A 23,733-nucleotide genomic window follows, 5' to 3' on the forward strand; every position below is an offset into this window, starting at 1 on the left:
GGGGCGCTGTTGGATCACTGAAGGAGCAGAACCTCCAGTTGCTCGGTGGTGGTCAGCAGGGGGTGCTGTTGGGCTCTGGCAGTTGCCGAGTGGGGGCCCTGGTGCGCGGGAGAAGATGAAAAATGGAGATCTCCCCCCCTGAGAAAGGGAAGGGGAAAAAGGGGAAAAAAGGGGCTCTTCCCACAGATTCACACTGTTGGCAGCTGGCTCCAGCTGGGACTCCCCCAAAGGTTCCTTCGCAGAAGGGTCAAACCTCTCTGATGCAATCGGAACAAGTCCAGGCTGGGGGGTGTTGGGGTGGACAGCGGGTCTGTCAGCACTTTGGCACATACTGACGAAGCAATCGATGTTGACCAGATCAAAGTATACCCCTGAGATGGACTGAAAGACAGGACTGAGAATGGAGGCCCTGATCCCGACAACATACTGATGCATCCTGAGGAAGTTGTCCTGTGGGAGCAGAGAACACTGCCTCATGAGAACAGGAACATTGTCTCATGAGAACAGAGACCTGTTTTGAATGAGAGTGGTCAGGAAAAACATCAACATGAAAGAAAAATAAGAACAGGTGCTCGGGACTGTTGTGGGAAAGAACTGGGCTGTTTTGAGAAAGAACAAAGTTGTTGTGAGAAAGTAGAGTTTAGAAAATGCACCTATTAGATGTAAGAATTCTGGTGTGAGAGTTTGAACTGTCCTATCCGTGTGGATTATGTGTGTGCAAAAACTGTACTTAAGGGGCTGCGAAAGTAGCCCAGGTGTTCTACTTTTTCCTGGGAATAAACTCTGTTGGAACCTTTTTTCATGTCGCACGTCCGTTCCTACTGCGACATCTGGCGACGCCGATGTGATTGCAACGTTGAAGAAGGATTTATCTCCAACTGAGGAGTTACCGTGACTTCCCTCCTAGAGGGGGAAAGAGCAGAAGATTTTCTCTCCTAGAGAGAGATTGGACATGTGGGGTGAGGCACAGGGGGAGCGGAGCCCGGTGAAACTTGAGAGGGGGGTTGGTTCCCGCCAAACAGTCCGGACCTGAACTTTTTCGAACCCTCATTAGGTAAGCTAACGGGAGTGCCACCGGGGACAATATTTTAACAATGGGACAGCATATAACGAAGGAGGAAAGTGTGGTTCTGTCCACGTGGAAATCCCTCCTTAACCAAAAGACTGTCAAGGTTACTGATTTTGCTTTGCGACGCGTGTTATTGTGGTGCAGGCAGCAGGGCTTTGAGGCCACATCTAGTACGGCGTTTAGTGTATCTACACGGCAAAAAGTCGGTGATAAGCTATGGGATGAAATATCTAAGGGATCGAAAGACGCGAATGATCTAACAGTCACCTGGCGTTTGCTGTTTGATACTCTGAAAGAGTGGCAGGCAGAACAGTAGACAGGAGAAAATGAAACTAAGTCAACTACAGTACAGAATGCTCCAAATTCCAAGGAAGGGAGCCCAACTGATACTATAAAAGTACAGTCAGAGTCCTTGAAAAGTTCAGATGGAGAATCAGCTGGCAGCAATCCAGGCCATTTGCAGGCTTCGCAGTGCTTGGGAGGGAGGCTTAATTAATAGCGAAACTGACACTAAACCAAGTCGTAAATATCCTACACCTAACGAGTAACTAGCTGACAGCAAACATGAGTCTAAGCCGAGTCATAAATATCCTACACCTAACGAGCAACTAAAAATGCCTCAGCACTAGATGTCCCCTACAGATATCGCCCCGTCTCCCTATAGGATCCCTGCGCAACAGCTAGCAGAGTTTGAAGCTCAGGACAAATGCTTGGAGCCCTCTGCTTCTCATATTGTTCAGGATGATCCACTTCATACTGCATTGCCTAGTAGTGATGAGGATGAGGAGGCTGTAGTTAGTCATCCTGTCACTGATAACACAGAGAGAGCTGCCTGTCAGTCCCCTATCACTGATCGGAAGAAAGGAGTTTCTTCTCGGCCCCTTCGGAAAGCAGCAGAGCCGTGGACTCTGCCCCCTGTAACCGTTACTGTGATGCCTAGACATCCAGGCAAATTTTGGAATCAGGTAAAACAAAGGGTAGCAGAAATAGGGGACTGGAATCTACTGGACAGGATTGGTTATCCCTCTGAGACGTGCGATGCAGTTGCATCTACAGGTCTTGAGGTTTTCCTGGTTTTCAAGGCAGTACCAGGTTCCGGAAGACAGGATGAGCACACTCCATTTGCGTGGAAAGTGGTGCAAGATTTGCAGATGTGTGCCTCAAAATACGGGATAAATTCCACAGAGGTGATGAGACTGATAAGGGTAATAAATACAGATCTATTAGCACCCTATGATATTTCACATCTTGCACAAATTTTGTTTCAATCAATTCAGTATCAAGTATTTCTAGCAAATTGGAGAAAGCTCGCTGAGAGAGCAGCACTAGATAACATGCAGCTGCCTCAAGGAGACCCGAGAAGAGGGGCAGGTGTTGATGCATTGATGGGAACGGGTCCAGTTTTTTCAAACCCTCAAGTTCAAGCTCAGTGGCCCCCTGCATTGCTAGAACAATGCCAGCGTATGGGAATGTCAGCACTCGTACAAACAATGGAGTTAGCAGCTCCAAAGCCTAAGTACACCACAGTGAAACAGGGGGTTAAGGAACCGTTCCTGCAATTTGTAGAACGCATAGCCACCTCACTGGAAAAACAGGTAGATGATGAAGATCTCAGACAAAGGCTCTTCCTGGAGTTAGCTAAAGATAATGCTAACGAGGATTGCCAAAGAATAATCGAGGCAATGCCTGGGAATCCCTCCATCCCTGAAATGGTGGCAGCATGCTCTAAGGTGGGATCGGTGGTTCATAAAATGACTGCATTAGCTGCTGTCCTTCGACCTAATCCCAAATGCCATGGGTGTGGAAAGTAAGGACATTTTAAGGTTGAATGCCCAGTTAAGCAAAAGGGGAACAAGCAGAAAAATAAAACGGCAGAGGCAGAAGTTACTTGTAGCCAATGTGGAAAGACAGGACACTTTTCTAAAGTGTGTTGATCAAAATATCATGTCAGTGGACAGTTGCTGCAGGGAAACGGGAAGAAGAGCGCAATGAGGCGCGCGGGGACACAAGTACCTCATCCACCGAATCCGTACATGAGAACAGCCCCAATGGCTTATCCCTCTGTGACCGCCTCACTGGAAAAACCCATGGATCAGCAGGCATGGATGTATCCACAACTGACACAATAACTTTAACAACAAGAGATGTTGTCACGGTGCCACTAGACGCTCATGGTCCAATAGGAACAGGGTTTAGTGCACTGTTAATTGGACGATCTAGCAGTATCATAACTGGGTTAGATGTTCGTGTGGGTGTCATTGATGCTGATTACACAGGGCAGATCTCTGCAATGGTGTCTACTCCTTATCCTCCAGTGACTATACCAAAAGGGACTTGCATTGCTCAGTTTGTGCCTTTTGTGAGTTGTGTTCCTAGAACAGAGCAACGAGAGCTGTAACGGCGGGGTCCTTGTATAACAAGAGAGTTTATTTCAAACTCGCACTCTCTTTTATCCTTTCTTAACTAACCAGTTTACTGAATCTGGGGCATGCTCTCTTGGCTCTGTACCTGGGCACATCCTTTGTGGCTTTAGATACGCCTCCACATATCCCTTCTTTTAATTATATTAAGAAGTCACTAAAACAGTATGAACAAAAATGCAAACAACAATTTTAACAGTCAGAACATTATAAAACTACCGAGCTTCGCAGTGATCCCGCACATTGCTTTGCTCAGTTTCTTAACTCTAATGTAAACCTTTTTAAAACTTTCTTATATTCCTATAGGGTAGTGCAACTTGGAGAGATAACTTTATTAATTTGGGGTTTATCTTAACTGTGTATGAACTTATAACTTTATTAATCTGAGGGTTTTTATAACTGGGAGATTTAACTTTATTTAAGAAACAGGGTAATCTTAGCAAACTACAATTTCTTAAAAGCGACCTGTGGCTGAGGTAACGTTATTTTGTGAGGTGCTTTGTTTTTCCATTATTTGACCAGTCAAACAACTATTTTCATTCATTCACACATCTCATACATCGGTGGCCACCGTACACTGAACACACACACGAACACACACACACACGCACATTCCAGAGATTGCTTTCCACCACGTTGGTCATTTTCTAATGTAAACTTGAAACATAACATAACTCTTTTCAAACTTCTGCGTTGCTCTGGTTCCTGCTGTTGTGGTCACATATGTGAATAGGGTTTTACACACCTGGAAGAAACCTGTTTGAGTCACAAAATCTAGGGATCTCGTCCATTGTCCTGAAATCAAATCTTACCATGATTAGTAGTTTGGGAGAAACAAACACCTGAGGTGTGTACTACTTTTCAGACCTGCTTCTTTCAGCACTGTCACAACTCAAAAATTGATAACATACATAGCTTTTTACAGATGTTCTTACAGGTTACACTGGTTCTCCCCCCTTTTGTTTAAACTTAACATGTGTTTCAAAATGTGAATTTACTGTTTTATGGATTAGTGTGAAATGCTTGTGACGTGAGAATTTTCCTATCTGATAGGAAGTAACTGGTTATTATTAATGTTAATCTATTTCAGTGTATCAAAGTTGCTAAGCAACTAACTGATGTGTTTTACACTTTTGCGTTTTGTCTAGTGGATGTAGTAACAGTTATGTTTTGTGGATGTGTATCTATTTGCACGCACATTTTCAATATGTCCAATTCAAAGATGTATATATTTGTTCATGAGTGTGATTTCCTGACAGTGTGGGCATACTTTGATGATGTAGTTTTTATTAATTGTTATTTTGAATGGTCTCTTAGACAACCTGTATTCTGATGTAATGAATGAGACAATTGCTTGCCTTAAAACTCTGGGTATAGTGTTAAACACTGTTGCTTTAGCAACTTCTTAGTTTCTGTCAGTTATTCTCTGTAGCATGTCATCCTATCCAAATTGTCTTTCGAAACTGGAATGTTGGTAAAGGCAGGATCTCTTCCGTCCAGTTCTCTCAGTCGTGCTCTGCCCTAAATGACAAGCTTGCAAACTCTCATTAGCAGTTACACAGATTTTAGGTGGTGTGGTATGACAGAAAAGTCTGTTTTAGAACCAACAGTGGGCTTCTCTCAGTTTGATCCCACTGAAACAAACTGCAATGCTTCATACCTGATGGAAACAAAAACTAGGCAGATTTACCTTTCAGAATCTCTCCTGTTTTGTCTGTTCTTTATTACCTTGGTCCCTCCCCGGCCGAGACCCGTTCCCGGGGCAGCCGGGACTCGTCCCCGCCCGTCGGGAACAGGACCCCCTGCTGGGGGGGGGCTCCCGAACCTCGAGCCTCGTGGTCGGGACCCTCCGCGGTCGGGACCCGTTCCCGGGGCGGCCGGGACTTGTCCCCGCGCGTCGGGGGCGGGAGTCCCTGCTGGGGGGGGGGCTTCCGAGCCTCGAACCTCGTGGCTGGGACCCTCTGCAGTCGGGACCCGTCCCCGGGGCGGCTGGGACTCGTCCCCGCGCCTCGGGGGGGGGAACCCCTGCTGGGGGGGAGCCTTACTGGCAGGTACTGCGCCTCCATGAAAGAGGAGAAGGAAGATTCAGAGCACACAGAGGTTTGGCATTCCAGGGTTGGGGGGGAGGGGTTGGGGGGGGATTACCGTAGTGTGTCAAGCGGGTCGTGGTGGTCCGCCGACCAGCAGGAGGGAGAGTGGCACAATCCCGTATGAAATGTTGCAGGTGAGTAGTGTGCCTGAAGATATGTGGAAACACAGTGGGGGAAGGATAAGGTCAGGGTGGATAGTGGGTTCTTTTAGAATAATGGAGGGCCCCACCAGGCTGGGGCCAATAAAAGGCACCCCCGCCTGGATGGGTACTGGGGTCAGAATGTTTGCTTTGTTTGTTCTGTCTGTCTGGTTTTGGTTCTCCTGTGGCTACTGCCCAGGTTCGGCATGTTCTGGATATACTTGCTTTGCTCTGTTACATCCTGAAATGGTGGACAGGACAAAGGGTTGTCCCTGGGTACCTCCTCCAGTTTATTTATAGGTAGGTGATAATAAAGCAGGAAATGAAAGACTTGCCCAAGGCGTTCTAATAGGAACATAGTCTCCGTTCCCCTGTGTGGTTGCAAGCTATATGGTACATGCCTCCAGTAGGGTCACCCATGCCAGACAGATCAAAACCGTAGGACCAGATTTAATACATTCTTGGGCAGGATGAACTCTTTAGCCTCCTGGCAGTCATCCTAGGAGGACAACTCCAATCCCAAACCCGGGCAGATGGAACTCGTTTAGCCCTGTAAGGTCATCCATCTAAGAGAAGGTCACTCTAATCAAACCTACGTCCTGAGGACCTCACTGCCACCGTCCAAGCTCGCTCGGCCCTGGCAGAGGAACCTCAGGATTAAAGGGTGGGTTCAGTTCCGCGCACACTGTGTCTCACCTAAAAAATCCATTGCGCAGGCTTGAAGGTTTTATCCACATGCAAAAAGTCCTGTAGTAACGGGCGAGGGTCGAAACGGCAGGTGAAAGGTGCACTGGGAGACCCAGCCCCAACCCTGCATGCAGGCGGTTCAGGATATTGGTCATTTGAGACTGACTGGAGATGACAGTCTCTTGGGACAGCACCCTGAACGACCAAGTAACCTTTTCAAGGACAACACTGCTTGCTCCACTCGGAGAGGGGCCTAGAAAAGATGGTCTAAACAAAGCTCATCTCCACTTTCACCCGGTTGGTTAACCGCAGGCCAACGGGCATCTTCTTCCAATGCGGTCACACAAAGAGCAAAAGACAAAGGCATGCACCTGCCTCCAAAGGTGTACCTAAATTAACTCTAGCATGTTGGAATATGAGAACCATGCTCAATTCTGCGGGTAGCGGACGTCGGTCTGCCCTAATTGCCCATGAGCTGGCTCGTCTCAACATCGACATTGCCGCTCTCAGTGAAGTTCGCCTTCATGAAGAAGGCAGCCTCAGAGAACATGGTGCCGGTTACACACTCTTTTGGTCAGGCAAACCCAGAACCGAAAAACCCCTCTCAGGAGTCGACTTCATGATCAAAAACTCCATTGTCCCTAAACTCGAAAATCTGCCGACAGGTCACTCTGACTGCATTATCTCCCTACGCCTTCCGTTAAACAACAAGCAATATGTTGTCATCTTAAGTATATATGCCCCAACTCTCCAAGTTGACCCTGCTGAAAAAGATAAATTTTACGCTGACCTGCGCCTCCTTACCCAAAAGGTTCCTGCAGACGATAAGATCATTATCCTTGGTGATTTCAATGCCAGAGTAGGCAAGAATTTTGAAACCTGGAAAGGAGTATTAGGCAAGCATGGTGTTGGAAACTGCAACGATAATGGTCGACTTCTGCTAGAATTCTGTGCAGAGCAACAACTCACCGTCACTAATAGTATCTTTCAGCAGAAAGATAGTCTGAAGACGACCTGGATGCACCCCCGTTCTAAGCATTGGCACCTCACTGATTATGTCTTGGTGCGACAGAGAGACGCCCGCGATGTCCTCCATACCCGCGTGATGCCAAACAGACCATCGGCTTGTGCACTGTAAACTCAATTTTAAGCTCAAATTCAAACCAAAGAGGGGCAAAATCCCAAGGAGAAGACTCCAAGTTAACAATCTCCAATCAACCACAGTAAGAGAAAGATTCCAGGTAAACCTTCAAACTAGGTTTGAAAACATTCCCACAGATTCCTCTCCTGAAACAATCTGGCTTCATATTAAAAACAGCATCCTGCATTCCTCTGAAGAATCCTTAGGGTTCTCCCTCAAGAAGAACAAGGACTGGTTTGACGAAAACAACCAAGAAATCCAAGACTTGTTGAGGAAGAAGAGAACCACCCACCAAGCACACCTTGCACTGCCATCCTGTCACGCAAGAAAAACAACCTTTCATCTCACATGCAGCAAGCTCCAACAGAAACTCCGTGACATCCAGAACAAATGGTGGATCGATCTAGCTGAAAAAACTCAATTATGCGCAGATACAGGTGATCACAAAGGTTTCTATGAGGCCTTGAAAACAGCATACGGGCCTACATACCAGGTCCAAAGCCCTCTACTCAGTGCTGATGGTCAAACCCTTCTAACAGATAAAACCTCCATTCTGAATCGATGGTCTGAACACTTTCAGACTCTTTTCAGTACCAACCGTGTAGTCTAAGATTCAGCAATTCAGTCCATCACACAACAACCAGTAAAGTATGAATTGGATACTGCCCCCACTTTAGGAGAAACCCTCAAGGTCATACAGCAGGTAAAAATCGGCAAGGCAGCTGGGGTTGATGGAATTCCACCTGAAGTCTGGAAACATGGGGGCCTTGCACTCCACACCAAATTTCACGAGTTTCTGGTGCGCTGTTGGGAGTTCGGTGAACTACCATCAGACCTTCGTGATGCTGTCATCATCACTTTGTATAAGAAGAAAGGTACTAAATCAGATTGCTCAAACTATCGTGGTATTACTCTGGTCTCCATTGTTGGCAAAATCCTGGCAAGAATACTCTTGAACAGACTAATACCCACTATAGCAGAAGGAATTCTACCTGAAAGTCAGTGTGGTTTCAGAGTCAACAGGAGCACCACAGACATGGTATTTGTCCTCAGACAACTGCAAGAGAAGTGTAGGGAACAGAACAAAGGTCTCTATGTAACCTTTGTCGACCTCACCAAGGCTTTTGATACTGTGAGCAGAAAAGGTCTCTGGCAGATTTTGGAACGTTTAGGTTGTCCCCCCAAGTTCCTTAAAATGATCATCTCACTCCATGAGGATCAACACGGTCAAGTCAGATATGGTAACACACTTTCTGAGCCCTTTTTAATTAAGAATGGTGTGAAACAAGGTTGCGTTCTCGCTCCTACCCTATTCACCATCTTCTTTAGCATGATGCTCCAAAGGGCCACAGCAGACCTCGATGATCCGGACGGTATCTACATTCGATACCGTACTGATGGAAGTCTATTCAATCTACGGCGACTGAAGGCCCACACCAAGACCTTAAACCATCTTGTCCGGGAGCTGCTTTATGCTGATGACGCTGCCCTTGTTGCCCACACAGAAGCAGCTCTGGAGCATTTAACATCCTGCTTTGCAGATGTTGCTGAGCTCTTTGGGCTGGAAGTCAACTTAAAGAAGACAGAGGTCCTCCATCAACCTGCACCTCAGGAAGTCCCCCATCATCCCCACATCACCATTGGTCAATCAGAGCTCAAATCAGTCCAACAGTTTAATTACCTTGGTAGCCTCATCTCCTCAGATGGTAAGATCGACGGAGAGATAGACAACAGGTTAACTAAGGCATATAATGCTTTCGGAAAACTCCACAAAAGAGTATGGCATAATAAACACAAAGAAAAGCACCAAGATCAGTGTTTACAAAGCCATAGTGTTGTCTACTCTCCTATACGGCTCCAAATCATTGGTCATCTACCGCCACCACCTGCGTCTCCTAGAACGCTTCCATCAGCGCTGCCTCAGTACAATCCTTAACATCCGCTGGTCAGATTATGTGACCAATACATCTGTACTAGAGCAAGCAACTGTCACTAGTATTGAGACCATGTTACTGAGAACGCAGCTGCGATGGGCAGGGCACGTCTGCAGGATGAAGGACCACCGCCTCCCTAAGATCCTACTCTATGGTGAACTTGCCACTGGTTGCCGCATGAGAGGAGCCCCGAAGAAAAGATTCAAGGACTCCCTGAAACAACATCTCAACCTTGGCCATATTGATCACCATAACTGGTCTACTCTGGCCTCCAGTCGGGAGGCCTGGAGACACGCCATCTATAACGCAGCTGTCTCCTTTGAGAACTCACACAGGATCTCTCTCGAGGAAAAAAGGCAACGCAGAAAGAACCGTATCTTGCAAAATACACCATCTAAGGAGTCTTTCTGCTGCGCCTTTTGCAATCGGATGTGTCTGTCACGTATTGGCCTCATGAACCACCAGCGTGCCTGCAGCAAATGTGGATAGTGCCTTCCCAAATCTTCGTTCGCGAAACCTAGCCATGATTACCTTGGTATAATTTTCTAACATTTGGTTTGCCTCTGCAGCTAGCAATTTGTCAGTCTTTAAGTTGGAGTTCTCCCTTAGTGACACAAAGAAAGGGTATAGGTCCCCTATGGTTATGGCTAAAACAGGTTTTAAGCAATTGGTAGCTCTCTGAGGCTTCTGCAACTCGTGTAAATATAAATGTTCTTTACCTCGAGCTGTGTCACCTGTGTAGAACTTTTTTACTGTGTTGTCCTGTGCATGGCAAGTCCAGAGTTGTGGTTGTTGGATTCTTCCTGAAACAACCTGAAGATCTGCACCTTGGGCAGTTTTGGTTAAAGCAGTAGGAACAAATAGCAGTTCATTTCTTGTGGTCTTGGTTATTAATTTGTCCTCTGCATAATGATGTATTATGGCTGTTTGATACTCTGTCGAGGTATTCGGCATCCCCTGAGGAAGGGTAACCCAGCAGTGACTTTGCATAGATTGTGCACTGATTAAAACCATGATGGGAAAGAAGGGTTTCTGGGCATCCTCAGGGTGACGGAGAATGGTAAAGGAATGGTTTTTTGAATCAGTTACCACTTGTGACCAATTTGCTAGAAGCCTTATAGGTAGGGGCAGTCCGATCCGCAAGGCTTCTGCATGTTTTTTGACTGCGTGTTCTGCTGTTAACCCTGGCAGTGTTTTCCGCCTGTCACCTTTCTTTGGGGTACAGGGTACACGGGTATTTTGGGGACTGGTTATTGGTATATTGTGACATACCTTAATCTGTTTTTTCTCTTGCACATGAAAAGTAGTACCACAAAGGATTACAGCAAGCAGGGCTCCTACAAGCAGTATAATGCTTGCAACATATCTTTTGCCTTGCTTATGGCACCCTTGGTATAACTCAGTCATTTCTCTCTTGCTAGGGTGTTTATGGAATGTTGCTACTAGGGGCTTCCAGGGGCAACTTTCTTGAGAGTGATCTATTTCTCCACAACTAATACAACTAGCTGTGTGTCTGACTTCCTTCTGTACTCTTATCTGGGCATCTAAAGCTGCAACTAAAGAGGCAGGTAACTGCTTCTCAGAGCTAGCTCTTAGATAGGGTTGTACCAGTTCAATAAAGTCACAGTTCTTCCCTGCAGGAGGGCTCTGCAAAGCTCTTTCACTGTTTGCATTTTCTCTTTCAAAAACCAAATACTCGTACAGCATCTCTCTGACTTCATTGTATTCAATTTGCTTGTTTAAGGTTGACTGTAGCTGGTCTACACATCTTAAATTTAACTCAGTATAACTTTGTAACTCTTTAATGGGGGACAGATAATCATCTTGATCTGCAGTGAGAATGTTTCCCATAGCTTTTAGGGCTTTCCTGGCTATCTCTCTATGGTACCTTGATTGTGAATCTAAATTATAATTTGTATTCCCGCTTAACTGGTGTGCCGTGATGCCTACCTGTGGGTATTTGATATGAACAGAGCAATTTTTCTGAAAATCAGTTAACCAGACTGTATATTGGGTGTCACTGAGAACTAATTTTACCAATTCTTCCCAGTCATATGTGGTGAAAAGATAGATGTAACTCAATGCCTCCAAATACTTGAAAATTTTGGTTAAAGACAGACCAGAACCTCTTATCAAGCACCTCAGGTTCTCTGTGACCCTATACAGGGTTTGACTCTGAGGGGGTTGGCTTTGGCTAATATTGTCTGGGCATGCCTGATTAACATTCAGGCTTTCCATGCGAATTGCCTTGTCTAGACATTGTTCCCACATGTTAGCTGATTTATCTCCATTTGCCCCTTTGTTCCCTCCCGTTGGAACCATGTTTTGTTCTTTCTCCCCCTCCTTCTCCCCCTCCCCCCATTCCTCCCAATTCTCCCCCTTTGTAGCCCTGGCGTAACCGGTTCCCTGTGGGGGGATGGTGGGTGGTACAGGCGGTTGGTGTCCCTGGCGCGGCTGCAAACGGCGGGTGCGGGGCAGGGTCGGCACGTGGGCATCCGCGGTGTAGGCGCTGGCTTCTGCGATGAACGTTGGTGGGCGGGGAGTGGTTGGGTTCTCGGGGCAGGCTGCAATGGTAGCGGTTCTGTGCGGTTCGGCAGGCGTCATGTGTTGCGGGGTCGGCAGGCACTCCTAGCGCCGGTCCGGCGGCAAAAGGCGGTAAAAAGCGGTAAAAAGTTCTTTGGGGTTTCCGCGGTTTCTGAAAGGTTTTTCCTCAGCTTGGAGGGTCTACACTGTCGTCACAGACAGGCAGGGGTCGTCAGGAGGTGGCGGTCAGCCTCCTCCGGTGTGCAGGACTCAGCAGGGGCTCCAATAGAGTCGCGGTGCAGTTCTGCCTTTTCCCCGTGACTTTTGAGTGCAGCGCAGGTTCGGCAGGGGCAGCGGGCGAACGCGGGCAATGTTAAGGTAGCACTGGGTTCCTTTAAGCAGCACTCCCGGTGTGGGCCCCTGCCGCGGTGCGGTGGGGCGGTCAGCACACGTACTTGGTTGGACCGTTTCCCCGGTACTTTCAAACTACGGTTTTAGTATTTGCTCGGCAACAGACACTAGGTGCCGGGCTGGCGGCGGCGGAGCGGTACGGAGTTCTGCGCTAGGCAGAAAGGCAATGCGGGGGTTGTGTGGTGGTGTTGGGATGGTACGGGCAGTAGCGGCAGAGTTTCTTTTGCACACGTGGTCCGGCTGTAGCTCTCGGCAGCGGCAAGCAGCTTTTACCATGTGACCGATGCATGGGGGACCAACAGGCTTTTCCCTGACAATCCTAAGGTGCTCCGCGGTTCAGGTCTCCAAGTTGCAGGCACACTATCGCCCAGGGAGCAGTCTAGTCGTGCGGAATGCCTTTCAGCTGGACTCACCGCTTTGGTGTTGCGTTGGACCCTCTCCGCTCTCTCCGGTTACCTGCTCTGACCTCTTGGCTTCTTCTTTAACTTCTTTCTTCTCTTCTTCTCTTGTGTACTATTTCTAATTTTTTTTGAGCTCGCTAAACTAACTGTCCATTTCTTAGATGCCACTGAGACCACGGGATTACTGACGTCAAAGTTTTTTGTGGTAAAAGCTCCCGTCTCTGAAAAATCGAGACGATAACGGAACTACCAGCTGATTTCCTGATCCAGGATAAAAATCTGTCTTAATATAAGCTAAAAAGGGTCCCTGTTCAGGTGCCATATGTAACGGTGGGGTCCTTGTATAACAAGGAATAAGTACACTCCTCGTGGATGGTGTGGACAAAGAGAGTTTATTTCAAACTCGCGCTCTCTTTTATCCTTACATATCACTTGACTTTCTTAACCAACCAGTTTACTAACTCCGGGGCATGCTCTCTTGGCTCTGTACCTGGGCACATCCTTTGTACCTTTAGATACGCCTCCACAGAGAGCGGCAGTCTGGAGGATTTGGATCGACCGGACCACCTCAAATCTTCTGGTCCCAAACTGTTTCTGCACAATGACTGCAGATGACTTGCACCATCTTCAACAAGACCTTCAACGAGACCAACGAGTTTTAGGCATTTTAAGAGCCAATTTTAGGCATCAGCGTCAGACCTAAGGATGTATTAGACACAATCAACTTCCGCTGTAGTAAGATCTTTGACCCTTCAACTAGAAAAAGATAAATATCAGGAAGAATTTGATGAATTTATTTTTTAAGGAATTTTTCTGTCTCTCTTGCTTAGTACTGTTCCCTGGAGCTCTGTAAAGGAGTTGCTGGTAGTAGCCAAACCAAGAAACAATTTAGACTCCCTCGTTTTTGGTGACTTCACATGCACTTTCTTTTATGGTTACTCCTTCTTTCCAGAGCTTGCATGAGCACAAGTCTTATGAGGAGTGGTTGAGGGAGCTAGGGGTGCTTAGCCTGGAGAAAAAGAGGCTGAGGGGGGACCTTATTGCTCTCTACAACTACCTGAGAGGAGGTTGTAGCCAGGTGAGGGTCAATCTCTTCTCCCAATTAACAAGTGATAGGACAAGAGGAAATAGCCTCAAGCTGTGCCAAGGGAGGTTTAGATTGGATATGAGGAGAAATTTCTTTACCAAAAGGGTGGTCAAGCACTGGAACAGGCTGCCCAGGGAAGTGGTAGAGTCACCATCCCTGGAGGGATTTAAAAGACATGTAGATGTGGCACTTAGGGACATGGTTTAGTGGTGAGTTTGACAGTGCTGGGTTAATGGTTGGACTTGATGATCCTAGAGGTCTTTTTCAATCTAAATGATTCTATGATTCTATGATAGTACCTATGCTTGATGTCCCCCGTTGAATTCACTGCCACCTCAGTCAACAACCATGTTATTTTTATGACATTTTTTATGAACTTTCGGTGTCAGTGTTGCTTCTCCAGGAGCAGGGTGATGTCCCGGGGACACAAAGTTGCTCTGGTCCATCTGGGAGGCAGTATCTACCATCACTCCAATGACACTCTGGTGCCTTGGTGATTAGGAACTTTCTCCAATGAAACAAATGGAAGTCGACTGAGTTGGAAGTACATTATTAATAAAGGGGAAACCTATGAGAAGTGTTTTTAACACCTAAAGTGAAACTTGTTCTGTCAAGAGACTGAAGGTTTTTACCTTTGTTCCTTTTACATATTCTGTAAAATTTTAATGCCCATCAAACTAGAATGCACTTTAATAAATATTAAATTTTGTACCATGCCAAAAAGGTGTGAGTTGATGACATAATGGCATGTCTGCATAGCACATAAAGAACATGACAGAGTGAACACTGATGACAAAATACTTATTGATATAGGGAGAAAAGGAATAAAAGAAAAATAAAAGCAGTTCAGAATGTGTTCATGAAAATGAAATCTCTGCCTTATGTGGTTTAGGTAATGGGAACTTTTCTAAAGCATTAAACGTGACCTCCCAAGTGTGATCATTCCATGAACCCAAATGTCAGCTTCCAGTCACTAGGTGACATTCAAAACAAATTTTCCCACTTACTGCAAAAGAGTAACTGCTGGTTAACTCCCCTTGAAATCCTGAAAGAACTCAGACTCCAGACATGGTCCCACTTCTCTCACACTCCTTTGACAGCCCATGACTTGGACAGGTGCACTCTTCACTGGATAAAAACTGACTGGATGACCAGGCCCAGAGAGTGGAGGTGAATGGTGCTACATCCAGTTGGTGGCTGGTCACTAGTGGAGTTCCCCAAGGTTCAGTGTTGGGGCCAGCCCTGTTTAATATCTTTATCAATGATCTGAATGAGGGGATAGAGTGCATCCTCAGTAAGTTCGCAGATGACACTAAGCTGGGTGGGAGTGTTGACCTGCTAGAGGATAGGAAGGCTCTGCAGAGAGATCTGGACAGGCTGAATCTATGGGTCAAGGCCAATGGCATGAGGTTCAATAAGGTCAAGTTCCAGGTCCTGCACTGGGGTCACAATAACCCCATGCAGCACTACAGGCAGGGGGCAGAGTGGCTGGAAAGTGGCACAGCAGAAAAGGACCTGGGGGTGCTGGTCGACAGCTGGCTGAACATGAACCAGCAGTGTGCCCAGGTGACCAAGAAGACCAATGGCATTCTAACTTGTATCAGCAATAGTGTGGCCAGCAGGACTAGGGTAGCAATTGTCCCTCTGTACTTGGCACTGGTGAGGTCACACCTTGAGTACTGTGTCCTGTTCTGGGCCCTTCACTTCAAGGAAGACACTAAAGTGCTGGAGCGTGTCCAGAGAAGGGAAATGAAGCCAGTAAAGGGTCTAGAAAGCAAGTCATATGAGGGATCTGGGGGTGTTTAGCCTAGAGAAAAAAAGGCTCAGGGGAGACCTGTCGCGACGAGGGAAGAGAGAGACGCTCAATATGAGAATCAGTAAGCTTCGTTTATTGATCACTGCTAACAACTTAATATATGCTTTATAATTAGCTCATACATATTGCAAAGCTAAGCTCATTATTGGTTCTTGCTTAAATGTTGATTCCGCCTTACTCTCTTCTTTTGTTGACACAGGTGGCTCTCAGTCGCTTTTGTTTTGCTAATCACAACGTCCTGTTTACCAGCCAACTAGCACGTACAAGGGCACTGTAGTCTTGCCATGGTCTTGCTATCTCAGATTTTCTCATCGACCTAGACAAGCTGTGTTCTATACTCTAACAGCTTGTCCATAGCTTTAGCTATATCCATATGTCCTTGTCCTGCTAGCCAATCCTCTACAATTCCCCTGTTTTTATTCTGGGTCAACAATACTTTCTCTGTCATAGCACTTACACGTTTAACAATACAAGAAAAAGCAATACGAACTATTACTAAAATTACAACAATTGTCAACAGTTATCGTAGGCCTTCTTTAACAAAACTTAAAACCCATTCAGACATAGAACCAAAAATAGATTGAAGCCACGAGTCTATAGGACTAGTTGCTACTGTTACTTTCTTTGTGTGTTCTGTTAACCACTGTAGTTGTTTGTGTATGGAGTTACTATGGTCTGAAAGATTAAAACAACACATACCATCAAAGTCCTTACAGTCGTGGCCTTGTGCTAACACTTAACCCAGATTGAAATAATCCCAACATAAAACAGGTTTGAGTCCCATTATCACTTGTGTTACGTACAGACAGTGATCCCATTAAATCTAACTCTTGAGGATCCCAGGTCAAAGAGGTGTTGAGAGCCTTTATAAGGCAGGCAGATGCATTAGAAATGTTTCACTCCCACACGAGGATGAAACCTAACTGTCAGGAGTGACAGCGGGTCTGTCAGCACCTTGGCACATACTGACGAAGCAATCGATGTTGACCAGATCAAAGTATACCCCTGAGATGGCCTGAAAAGAGAGGACTGAAAATGGAGGCCCTGATCCTGACAACATACTGATGCATCCTGAAGAAGCTGTCCCGTGGGAACAGAGAACACTGTCTCATGAAAACAGGAGCACTGTCTCATGAGAACAAGGACCTGTTTTGAACGAGAGTAGTTGGGAAAAACATCAACATGAGAGAAAAATAAGAGCAGGTGCTCAGGACTGTTGTGGGAAAGAACTGGGCTGTTTTGAGAAAGAGCAAAGTTGTTGTGAGAAAGTAGAGTTTAGAAAATGCACCAATTAGCTGTAAGAATTCTGGTGTGAAAGTTTGAACTGTCCTATCCGTGTGCATTACGTGTGTGCAAAAACTGTACTTAAGGGGCTGCGCGGTAGTCCCGCTGTCCCTGCTTTTTTCTTGGAATAAACTTTGCTGGAACCTTTTTTCTTTCGTGTCGCTCTGGCCGTTCCGACACTATCAGCGACATCTGGCGACGCCGACGTGATCGCAACGTTGAAGACGGATTTATCTCCAATTGCGGAGCTGCCGTGACTTCTCTCCTAGAGAGGGAAAGAGCAGAGGATTTTCTCTCCTAGAGAGAGATTGGACCTGTGGGGCGAGGCATAGGGGGAACGGAGCCCCGTGAAGCTTGAGAGCGGGTGGCTTCCCGTCAAACGGTCCGGACCTGAACTTTTGAACCCTCATTAGGTAAGCTAACGGGGGTGCCACCGGGGACTATATTTTAACAATGGGACAGCATATAACGAAGGAGGAAAGTGTGGTTCTATCCACATGGAAATCCCTCCTAAACCGGAAAAATGTCAAGGTTACTGATTTTGCTTTGCGGCGCATATTGTTGAGGTGTAGGAAGCAGGGTTTTGAGACCACATCTAGTACCGCGTTTAGTATATCTGCATGGCAAAAGGTCGGTGATAAGCTGTGGGATGAAATATCTAAGGGATCGAAAGACGCGAATGATCTAGCAGTGACCTGGCGTTGGCTGTTTGATACTCTGAAAGAGTGGCAGGCAGAACAGCAGACAGGAGAAAATGAAACTAAGTCAGCTTCAGCACAGAATGCTCCAAATTCCAAGGAAGGGAGCTCAACTGATACTAAAAAAGAAAAAGAACAGTCAGAGTCCTTGAAAAATTCAGGTGGAGACTCAGCTGGCAGCAATCCAGGCCAGTTGCAGGTTTCGCAGTGCTCGGACGGAGGCTTAATTAATAGCAAAACTGACACTAAGCCAAGTCGTAAATATCCTACGCCTAATGACCAACTAGCTGCCAGCAAAAATGAGCCTAAGCCGAGTCGTAAATATGTTACACCTGAAGAGCAATTAAAAATGCCTCAGTACTGGACTTCCCCGACAGATATCACCCCGTCTTCCTATAGGACCCCTGCGCAGCAGCTAGCAGAGTTTGAAGCTCAGGATGATCCACTTCATACTGCATTGCCTAGTAGTGATGAAGATGAGGAGGCTGTAGTTAGTCATCCTGTCACTGGTAACATGGAGAGAGCTGCCTGCCAGCCCTCTGTCGCTGATCGGAAGAAAGGAGCTCTTTCTCGGCCCCTTCGGAAAGCAGCAGAGCTGTGGACTCTGCCCCCTGTAACTGTTACTGTGATGCCTAGACATCCAGGCAAATTTTGGAATCAGGTGAAACAAAGGGCAGCAGAAGTAGGGGACTGGAATCTGCTGGACAGGATCGGTTATCCCTCTGAGACGTATGATGCAGCTGCATCTACAGATCCTGGGGTTTTCAAGGCGGTGCCAGGCTCCGGAAGACAGGATGAGCACACTCCATTTGCGTGGAAAGTGGTACAAGATTTGCAGATGTGTGCCTCAAAATACGGGATAAATTCCACAGAGGTAATGAGACTGATAAGGGTGATAAATACAGATCAACTAGCACCCTAAGATATTTCACATCTTGGACAAATTCTGTTTCAACCGATTCAGTATCAAGTATTCCTAGCAAATTGGAGAAAGCTTGCTGAGAGAGCAGCACTGGATAACATGCAGCTGCCTCAAGAAGACCCGAGAAGGGGGGCAGGTGTTGATGCATTGATGGGAACGGGTCCAGTTTTTTCAAACCCTCAAATTCAAGCTCAGTGGCCCCCAGCAGTGCTGGAGCAATGCCAGCGTATGGGAATGTCAGCACTCGTACAAACAATGGAGCTAGCAGCTCCAAAGCCTAAGTACACCACAGTGAAACAGGGGGTTAAGGAACCGTTCCTGCAATTTGTAGAACGCATAGCCACCTCACTGGAAAAGCAGGTAGACGATGAAGATCTCAGACAAAGGTTCTGCCTGGAGTTAGCTAAAGATAATGCTAACGAGGATTGCCAAAGAATAATCGAGGCAATGCCTGGGAATCCATCAATCCCTGAGATGGTGGCAGCATGCTCTAAGGTGGGATCGGTGGTTCATAAAATGACTGCTTTAGCTGCTGTCCTTCGACCTAATCCCAGATGCCATGGGTGTGGAAAGCAAGGACATATTAAGGTTGAATGCCCAGTCCAGTAAAAGGGGAACAAGCAGAAAAATAAAACGGCAGAGGCAGAAATTACTTGTGGCCGATGTGGAAAGGCAGGGCACTTTTCTAAAGTGTGTAAATCAAAATATCATGTCAATGGACAGTTGCTGCAGGGAAACTGGAAAAAGAGTGCGATGAGGCACGTGAGGATACAAGTACCTCACCCACCCAATCCATACATGAGATCAGCCCCAATGGCTTATCCCTCTGCAACCGCCTCACCGGAAAAACCCGTGGATCAGCAGGCATGGATGTATCCACCGCTGACACAGTAACTATAACAACAAGGGATGTTGTCAAGGTGCCACTAGACGCTCATGGCCCAATAGGAAGAGGGTTTAGTGCACTGTTAATTGGATGATCTAGCAGTGTCATAGCTGGGTTAGATGTTCGTGTGGGTGTCATTGATGCTGACTATACAGGGCAGATTTCTGCAATGGTGTCTACTTCTTACCCTCCAGTGACTATACCAAAAGGGACTCGCATTGCTCAGCTTGTGCCTTTTTCGAGTTGTGTTCCTAGAACAGAGCAACGAGAGCGGCAGTCTGGAGGCTTCGGATCGACCGGACCACCTCAAATCTTCTGGTCCCAAACTGTTTCTGCACAACGACTGCAGATGACTTGCACCATCTCCAACGAGACTTGCACACCATCCTCGATAAAGGTTACGGGCTTATTGGATACCGGAGCGGACGTGACCATCATCTCTCAGCATTCCTGGCCCCTGTCCTGGCCACTTGTAATTACGGGGATGGGGGTGGTTGGATTGGGAGGGACTGCTCAAAGCCATGTGTCTCAGTCACCTCTGGCAATCGTCAACTCCGAAGGGCAGAGAGCCACTGTAAAGCCTTATGTCACTGCAGCGCCTCTGACTCTTTGGGGGAGAGATTGCTTGGAGCAATGGGGGGTGAAAATTACAACGGATTTTTAACAGGGGCCACTGTCTTGCAGGGTGTTTGTCAACCTACACTTGCTTTAACCTGGCTGACATGTTCTCCAGTGTGGGTTCCTCAGTGGCCCCTGCCATTAGAAAAACTGCAGGCCCTGCAACAGTTAGTGGCAGAACAACTTGCTGCTGACCACATTGAACCTTCCCATAGTCCATGGAATACCCCTGTCTTTGTGATAAAAAAGAAATCTGGCAAATGGAGACTTTTGCATGACCTGAGGCAGGTAAATGCTGTAATGGCAACAATGGGAGCCTTACAGCCAGGCCTTCCAGCACCATCAATGATTCCTATGGATTGGAACATTGTAGTCATAGATCTAAAAGATTGCTTTTTCACTATTCCATTGGCAACATCTGACAAAGAGAAATTTGCCTTTACTGTTCCATCAATCAATCATGCTGAACCATCCAAAAGATATCAGTGGAAGGTGTTGCCCCAGGGCATGAAAAATTCGCCCACGATTTCCCAGTGGTTTGTAGCCCAAGCATTGTCACCTGTACGTGAACATTTCCCAGAATGCTATTGTTTTCATTACATGGATGACATATTGCTTGCAGCCAGCAAGGAGGAGCAACTGAATGAATTAGAAACATTGACTAGACAGTCTCTACAGCAGTTTGGATTGATCATTTCACCTGAAAAGGTGCAAAAACTAGAGCCTTGGATGTATTTGGGCCTTATAGTCACTGCTCGTAGAGTGATGCCACAACCTGTCAAACTTAACATTGATGTACAAACCCTAACAGATGTACAAAAATTGATGGGATCTATAAATTGGATTAGGCCTTATCTTGGTCTTACAAATACTCAGTTGCGACCCTTGCTAGAGTTGCTCAAACATTCTGCCAATCCTTTGGAACCTAGAACACTGAACTCTGAGGCAGTTCAAGCAGTCCAGAAGGTAGAATCATTGCTGCACACTAAATTCGTATCTCGTATTGACCTAACACAAATGGTTCAATTGTTTATTTTTATAGATCATGTGACTCCTTTTGGTGCACTTGTGCAGTGGAATACTGAGTGGACTGACCCTCTGCATATTTTGGAGTTGTTATTTTTACCTTTTAAACCTAAAAAAACTGCTCCTGGCCTGTTTGAACTTTTGCAGAAATAATTATGAAAGCCAGAAAAAGATGCACAGAATTACTGGGAAGAGATCCAAGTCAAATTGTTGTACCTGTTCAGTCTACATATTTTGAATGGTGCATGGCACATAAGTATGAACTGCAGGCAGCCATGTCTGACTTTCAGGGACAAGTTTCTTATCATTTGCCTTCTCACCCTCTGATTAAATTTTTTCGTGAAGTGCCTGTAGGACAGAAGCTATTAAGTCAATCAGAACCGGTTGATGGACTCACTGTTTTCACAGATGGCTCTGGAAAGACAGGTAAAGCTGCTGTGGTCTGGCGTGATGAACACAGTTGGCATGATAAGGTGGTCACACAAGAAGGTTCACCTCAAGTAGTTGAATTGAGAGCTGTAACTGTAGCCTTTCAATTGTTTCCACAACCTGTAAATATTATTACTGATTCTGCTTATGTTGCTAATTTACTTTCTCGTTTAGATCATACTGTTTTGTCCTCAGTTGACCAACCAAAGCTGTTTACAGTTCTTTTAGAATTATGGACAACCATACAACAGAGAACTACGCCGTATTTCGTCCTACATATTCGCAGCCATACTACCTTGCCAGGTTTTTTCACTGAAGGTAACGCCAAGGCAGATGCCCTTGTATCTGCTATAGCCCTGGGCCCTACGCCCAATATACACCAACAGGCTCTCATATCACATCAGTTTTTTCATCAAAGTAGCACTGCACTGCGACGACAGTTCGGAATAACTCAAGCTGCAGCACGCTCTATTGTTGCTGCTTGTCCTGACTGTCAGGGAACTTACATTCCAATATATTTTGGAACCAATCCGAGGGGCATTAAAGCTCTAGAAATCTGGCAAACTGATGTCACTCATGTTGATGACTTCGGTCGTTTAAAATATGTGCATGTGTCAGTAGATACCTTTTCACATGCTATAGTTGCCACAGTCCATTCTGGAGAAAAGGGAAGTGATGTCATCCGTCATTTTCAGCGTGCTTTTGCTACCCTTGGTGTTCCTCATGAAGTTTTAAGACCGATAACGGCCCGGCATATGTTTCGCAAAAGGTACAAACCTTTTTTGCAACATGGGGTGTAACTCATGTTACTGGTACCCCACATTCTCCAACAGGACAGGCTATCGTAGAGCGTATGCACGGTACCTTGAAACGACAGCTTCAAAAACAAAAAGGGGGAATGAGTCGGAAGCACCCTCAGGCACGGCTAGATAAAGCTGTATATGTGCTGAATTTTTTAACTTTTCCTGGTGATTCCTCCTACTCACCTTCTTTTATGCATTTTTCTTCTCTTTCTTCCACGAAGCCATTATCATGCAATGCTCCAGTGCAGGTTCGGGATTTGGTTTCAGGCCAATGGTCTGGACTTCATGAACTTATAACTTGGGGGAAAGGATATGCTTGTGTCTCCACAGGTGATGGCCCTCGTTGGGTACCTGCCCGGTGTGTTCGTCCTGTGCTTGATGATCCTTCCCGTCAATGGATGGATGGTCCCGCAGCCCAAGCAGAATGTGTGGGTGACCCTAGCTGAGATGACCCATCAGGAAACCTTGTGCCTTTCTCTAGTCAACCCAGAGAATCCTTTTTCTACCTGCTTGGTCGGACTACCTGTGGATAAGTGGCCTTGTCCAGAGTTCCAGAAAGTCTGCAACAGCTCTGCACCAAAGATCAATGTTGATAACTGGGACCGCATTTATGCATACTTACCTCAAGTAACACAAGAACCTCAAGAACTGGAATTGCTAGGCTCAGTGGTCATGGATGCTTGTATAATGTTTAATTATACATATAACTCAAAGAGAAGAGGACAGAGTGTGAATGCAACATTGCCTGTATATAGAAATGCTACTGCTTGGTGTAATTATACTGCTAAACATATTTCACGATCTTTTAATGTACCTGTTGCTTTACCTAGTCGAGTTTTTCTTATTTGTGGAGATAGAGCATGGAGTGGAATTCCATCTAGACTGAATGGTGGACCATGTAGCTTGGGGAGGCTTACTCTACTCACTCCTAATATTACCATGATTCATAATAAAAAGCGAGGGAAGTGCAGCATTCATCAATTTCCAAAACAATGTGATGATCAGGTAACCTTTTGGGGACCCGGGGAAATTATAGCAGCATCAGCGCTTGCACCTGGGGTCGCAGCAGCGGCAGCATTAAAAAAGTTGACAAACTTGGGATGTTGGTTGAGTAAGCAAACCAATGCTACTTCTATTGCACTGAGTGGCCTATTAACTGACGTAGATAGTGTTAGGCATGCCACACTGCAGAATAGAGCTGCAATTGATTTTCTCTTGTTAGCACAAGGTCACGGTTGCAATGAGTTTGAAGGAATGTGTTGCATGAATTTGTCGGACCACAGTGAATCCATACACAGAAGCATTCAGCTTTTGAAAGAAGGTGTCCGCAAATTGCAAGTTGATGATG

The 23,733-nt window shown here is 46.2% G+C and overlaps 1 long non-coding RNA gene across 1 annotated transcript; it reads left to right on the forward strand.

The window, feature by feature from the left end:
- The first annotated feature begins 326 nt into the window (after positions 1–326).
- On the forward strand, positions 327–18,505 carry LOC116780052. Its single transcript, XR_004354295.1, has 3 exons — positions 327–452; positions 18,410–18,414; positions 18,495–18,505. It is a non-coding gene; the product is annotated as an uncharacterized LOC116780052 (long non-coding RNA).
- Positions 18,506–23,733: the final 5,228 nt, after the last annotated feature.

Source organism: Chiroxiphia lanceolata, chromosome W (genome assembly GCF_009829145.1).
Source record: "Chiroxiphia lanceolata isolate bChiLan1 chromosome W, bChiLan1.pri, whole genome shotgun sequence".
Classification (NCBI taxonomy): domain Eukaryota; kingdom Metazoa; phylum Chordata; class Aves; order Passeriformes; family Pipridae; genus Chiroxiphia; species Chiroxiphia lanceolata.